The 6071-nt window shown below is 45.5% G+C and overlaps 1 non-coding gene across 1 annotated transcript; it reads right to left on the reverse strand.

Annotated features, from left to right (window-relative positions):
* Positions 1-1185: 1185 nt before the first annotated feature.
* On the reverse strand, positions 1186-1288 carry LOC115868831. Its single transcript, XR_004045805.1, has one exon. It is a non-coding gene; the product is annotated as a U6 spliceosomal RNA (small nuclear RNA).
* Positions 1289-6071: the final 4783 nt, after the last annotated feature.

Consider the following 6071-nt stretch of genomic DNA (forward strand, 5'->3'; position numbering starts at 1 on the left):
ATGCTGCCCCTTCAGTCAAGGCTCGGACTCCTCGCAGCCCTACAGCTTACCTAGCGGACAGAGCACAACTGGCCCCGGCGGTTCCAGGCTGTCCCTCTTGACGAGAGCAGAAAGCCTTCTCTTTCTCCCCAGGTGACGCTGGTGGCCTTGCTGCTAGCAGGTTAGCAGCCCAGCATGCCAGCCACGGCACCACCAAAGCTCTGTGACAAGTCCAGAGAGTAGGAACAAGCTGAGACGTCTTAGAAGATGTGACTGTGGGGAGAAGGAATTGAAGACCTTTTTTAGGCTGATGACCAGACAGCTAGTTATTTCAACTGGAAGAAAAAAAAAGAACTTTAGAGAACGTTAATGCATTCTGGTAAAGTTGCGTGTAATGCATCTTTGGATTTCTGGGTTGTGCTAACTGAAAGATTGCTGGTTCAAGTTTACCCTGAGAGATTCCTTGGAAGGAAGGTCCGAAGGACTATTTCAGAAAAAAAAAGAAAAGAAAAAAGGAAAAGGCTGCCATTGCAAACCCTATGGATTCTGCCACACACGGATTTGCCATGAATTAGAATCAACTTGATGACAACTGGTTTTTGGCTACCGAATGCCATAGGTGGCAATATTAAATAAACCAAAAAATTCACTGCCACCAAGTCAATTCTGACTCATGGCGACACTATCAAACTCTGTGAATTTCGGAGACTGCAACTCTTCACATGAGTGGAAAGCCTCGTCTTTCTCTTGAGGAGCTGCTGGTAGTTTCAAACTGCAGACCCTGTGGTTAGCAGTCCAATGCCTAATTATTACACTACTGGGGCTTCATTAAATCAGTAGTATGAAAGACTTGTCTGAGGTATGAAACGTGGGGTCAGGTCACCAACATTCAGGTGATTGTTTAAGTTGTTAAAATTGAGGATTCTTTATCGTTTGGAATGCAATTTGCTGCAAATAACAAAGAAACTCTTAGCACTGGTTGGTTGAAACTCACTTTTTGAAACTATCGTGGGTAAAGAAGATTTATTGTCTTGTGTATTTGAAAGTTCATTGGCTTCAGGCATGGTTTGGTCAGGATGCTGGCTCCATTTTCCTGTGTTGGTTTTTTCCCACCTTTAGGTGCCAGCTGTGCCTTGAGTCTTGTGACTACTGGTTTCAGTGGTTTCTCTCTCCTAGAACATGCAGTTTGCTGTCCCTGAATTACGATTTTTCACAGACCACTTCTCGAATATGGATGACAGCCTTGTGTGGGGGCCATGCTGATCTTCCCTGTATCATTCCAGTTTTAGTGTATCTGCTTCTGAAGCAAACACGGCCCTGAATTCTTGGTCGAAGTTCTGAGCATTGGATTGATTGGGCAATTTTGGAAGTGGGTATTGTTACAAAGGAGAGGGGCTTATTATAATTGTATCGGTTTGAGCTGCCAACCTATCCTTATTACAATCAATTTTAGAACATTTTCTTTTTTCTCCCCATGGTTAATCACTTTTAAAGTGAGTTGTGTAATCACCATCAGTTCTAGTGCTCTCCCCCTCCTCCGCCCCCTCACCCTCCCTGTCTCCCACCCCACACCCCAACCTCCGCTATAAACCCTTGCGTCAGTTCTTATATCTGTGCATCTATGCTTTCTGTGTGTCACAAACTGGAAAACAGCCCCCACACACACAGAAAATAAAGTGGTAAAGATAAAAGAATCATAAAACAAAGAAAAATACAAGTAGTAAGAAAGAAAAGACGACCGTGAATATTTAAAAGGCCAGGGAAGAAATTTTTGTCATGGGGCTAGGAAGAAATACTTGCACATGGAACAATTTCATGCTGGGTCAAGAGGGAGATCAACCGACTAATATCAAGTTCAATCACTATTACAATGATTCCTATCTGTCTGATAGTAAAGCTGCTCCCTTTGCCCATGGCTAGGGGAGATCTGCCAGCGTCTTAATCTGAATAGATACTCTGCTGATGGGTTTGGGGCCCCACCGTCCTCCATAGCCTTCTCCACATTGGGTGTTTGCAGTTTAGGCTCTGACACTTTTTGTCATCTTTCGATTTTGTTATTGTCGTCTTTGGATCACACAAGCTGGTGTGCTTCTTCCATGTGGACTTAGTTGACTCCTCGCTTAGATGGCTGCTTGTTTGAATACCAGCCATTAAGACCCCAGACACAATCCCTGATTGGTAGCCGGGCACCATCTGCTTTTTTCAGCACACTTTGCTGTCACACCCTTATCCTCAGTGATCATGTCATGAAGGTGAGCATGGAGCAGGACCATGTTGTCAGGACGAACTGTTCTTAGACTGGGACAAGAGTTCAGTGTGTGTCCATAGTCCATCTGCTTGAGGGACAGGTTTTTGTGGGTGGTGGTTACGCTATGGAATCTTACCAGTGGCTTTAATTTTAATGCCTCTTGCAATGTAACCAAGGGCTAGAGTGAAACAAAAACTGTGGTGTCCAGTGGCCGTAACAGTTTCATACCCGAAGCCCCTCCGGTGTTGTCTGAACGTCCAGAAACACCGGAACCTTGCCCCTGGCATCGATCCCTCGTTCAGAGGTCCCTTTGGTGACGAATTTGTGGAACCGGCTGTCTTTTGCACGCAGCGAGGGAAGTTGCTGGCCTACAGTCGTTGTCATTCTGATGTTACTCCTCTTCATGAATGTGGGACTCCAGGTGAAACCTGCCTTGGATCTGGGACTCCTTTTTCATTTACCGGAAGCTTCACTTTGATTTGAAGTGTGGCAGCAGACCCAGCTGGGCATTGTTTCCTTTGAGAAACAGCACGTTCTTTCCAGGTGTTCTTTACCGCAGATCATTTTGGTTTGGACCCGGGTCCCATGCATTTTCATTTTCTCCAGCTCCCGTTTCTCCTTCCCACTCCCAGGGGAAGGCCCTGCAGTCTCAGACTTTCACCGGCACGCTGTTGCTAGTTTCTTCTGTTCTCATGACAACTTTGACTTTCAATTTGAAGCACTTGATTTAACTCCTGATGGCACGAGTCTAAGGTGTTCTAAGATTCCCCGGTGACATGATAAGGGTTAAAGAAGAGCGTTACGTGAAAGAGATTTGTCAGCCAAGCTGTTACACAGATACTCACTGGTCGCAAAGCTGTACTTTTAAAACGCCCTGTCTTGTCAAGCAGCAGCAAGGATGGTGAGATGTCGCCTTGTGTAATTTGGACATGTTACAGGAGACCAGCCCCTGGAAAAGGACACCATGCTTGGTAAAGTACAGGCCGGAGGAGGAAACGGTGCAAGGCTCAGTGAGAGGAGTTGGCACCATGGCTGCACCAGTGGGCTCAAGAGTTACCACTGTGAGGATGGCGCGGGAGCAGGCAGTGCTTCACCGCTTGGCACAGGGTTGCCGAGACTCTGAACTGACTTCACGGCATCTAATAACAGCAGCATCGTCTCAAAACAGAATGTAAGGTGCTATAAATAGCAATATGTAGAGATGAAAATGTGTCTATGTGAGGGGTGTGTGTGAGAGAATATGTGAGGGAATATGAGTGACTAACTGAATTAGTGAATTGTAGTTCCCATTCAGAATCAGTTATTCCTCTTTGAATACCCACAGGATACAGTAAAGCCAAAAGCCCTTACATTTTACATAACTTTTGGTAGCAGCATTTTGGCTCTCGTTGACTTACATACTAAGATGACCAGACGTCCCGCTTTTGGAGGGACAGTTCCGCTTTTAAACAATTTTTCCCGTGTTCCGCAGCACTTTTAAAAAGTCCCGATTTTTGGAAAGAGCGCACGACAAGCTACGGTATTCAGTTTTCGGCTGCCATGTGGCTATTTTGCCAGGATATGAGTTTTATCAATGGTGTCCCGCTTTCCCAATGTTAACATCTGGTCACCTTATTTATACACGCAGGGTCAGTTCCTTTTGACATGAGAAAAAAGACCTGCCTTCCGTCTTCTGACCCCAGTGGTTGCTCCCACGATGCTGCTTCTCTGCGGGTTGGCCATTCATTGCAGTGGCCACAGACTTCTCCCACGAACTCCCAGTGACGGGTTTGATTAGGGGAGGTAACGGGTTGCCACAGCCACTTTCCGAGCACATTGGTCCACATCAGCGCCTCTCCTCAGCCAGTGGCCAGTGGCTCTCCAGTCCTCAGCCTCTCAGCCCCGTGGTCTCCTGGCCTCTGCCTCGGTGGGCCCGGCGAGGAAGCGTTAGCCCGCTGTTGGGCCTCACAGGGTTACAGACTCCGAGTTGTTTCTCTGCTCCGCCTGATGCCCGCCTTGCCTCAGCGTCCGGCCCAGCCTGGCTCCTTTGCCCTGCCCCGTGGTTTCTGTGCCACAGCCTCTGGTGCCTCCGGTCTCACCCTTGCCACTGCAGACAAAGAGCTGGCACGTGTGCCACTGGTTGTTCATCTTCTGGCAGGTCTGGGATTTCCCCGTGTCTTTCTCAGATGCTTCTTCTACACAGAGGAGCGGCTTTGATGGCGGGATGTTTTGATTCTTTTAGCAGACCCTACCCCCAAGGAAACAAAGGCCGGTGGCCTGGTTCATCTTGGGAAACTTAAGCCCTCCTTAATTCTGTTCATTAGCATAGCAGAGAACTCTCCCTCTAACGGGGGTGGGGTGGGGGTGGGGTTATAGCCACAGGCACAGAATTCCGAATTTATAATACATCACATCAGGGGTAGGGCTTGAAGGGCCATATCAAGTGACTACATCTCAGGTGTTGAAGATGACTTTTATTTGAGTTGCTGCCAAGTTTATGATAATAATCATCACAAAAATGTTTAATAGCAAGTAACTGTGCAGACTACTTTACATGTAACTAAGCTAGTAGAAGATTGAGTTTAGCTTTGTCTGACTCCAAGGTCAGTGCTTTTATATCCGCATTCTAGCCTGATTCTGGACTTCTTGGATTCTTATGATCTCATCGGGCTGGTAGACCTTCCTCTTGGTGGTGGTGGTAGTGATGGAGGTGGTGGAGGAAGTGCTGGTGGTGGAGGCGGTGGCAGGGGTGGTGGTGGTGGAGGTGGTGGTCATTGGGTGCCGGGAGTGGGTTCCTACTCAGAGAAACTCTAGGTACCACTTACCATCGTTCAATAAAATTTGATTCTTAAAACATTTCTTTTTTGAAGGTTGAATAATGCCTCTCTGTGCTTCATTTTAAGCAGTCTGATGTACTGAATTATATATAGTAGGGAGAACAATACTTGTAAGTAATGGTGAAGATTAAATGAGCTAAAGAGAATTTAGAATGGTGCCAAGTACAATTGATATTAATGGTTATTGTTATTGTGATGGCTACTCATTTTCCCCTTTACATTAGTTCTTTAAAAATATTTAACATACATGAAAAAATCAGTAAGTGAATGGATACTTTGAGTGTTTTTTTTAAAAATCATGGGATTTAGTTTTGAATAAGTGAAAAGCAAAACAAAACATTTCCTCAACGACCGCTCAGATTCCATGCTGGTCTCCTTTGTGGGGATGGCGCTGTACACAGGCTACGTCTTCATGCCGCAGCACATCATGGCGATACTGCACTACTTTGAGATCGTGCAGTGACCGGGATCAAGATGGGACCGGGATCCAGAGATTCTTAGAGGAGCATCACCTTCTCAAAGGGACTTCATCAGCTGCCATCTGAAAGCCTGCGAGACGTCAACATGAGCAACCTTTTGAATATCAAGGCTAACATTCATGAGTAGAACGGGAAAATAATCCTGACTCGTGCATTGTGTTCTTTATTTTTAATTTTACAAGAGGCTCTTGTATAGTAATTTTTGTCAATTTTAACATTGTAGTGATTTGTACTTTGATATCAGTATTTTCTTAACCTTTGTGACTGTTTCAATATTACCCCGCAGAAGCTTTTCTTAATGTAACTGAGTACATTTAATTGCCTTCTGTTTTTAAAATCCAAAGTCATTAGTTGGCTTTATTGCTATTGCTATTGTATGGCATATACATCGGCCTGGGTATATTTCTACACTTGACCGACCAAAAGTTTTGTAAGAAACAACACAAGTTATGGGGCAGGCAGGTGGGAGGGAGGATATTTTATTGTGCACTACTTACAAAAGACTTATCTGTCAGTTTGAACTCAGGAGTACAGTTTTAGCTATCTAGA

This window comes from Echinops telfairi, unplaced genomic scaffold, assembly GCF_000313985.2.
Source record: "Echinops telfairi isolate 266 unplaced genomic scaffold, ASM31398v2 ScPeMD7_18;HRSCAF=68, whole genome shotgun sequence".
NCBI lineage: Eukaryota > Metazoa > Chordata > Mammalia > Afrosoricida > Tenrecidae > Echinops > Echinops telfairi.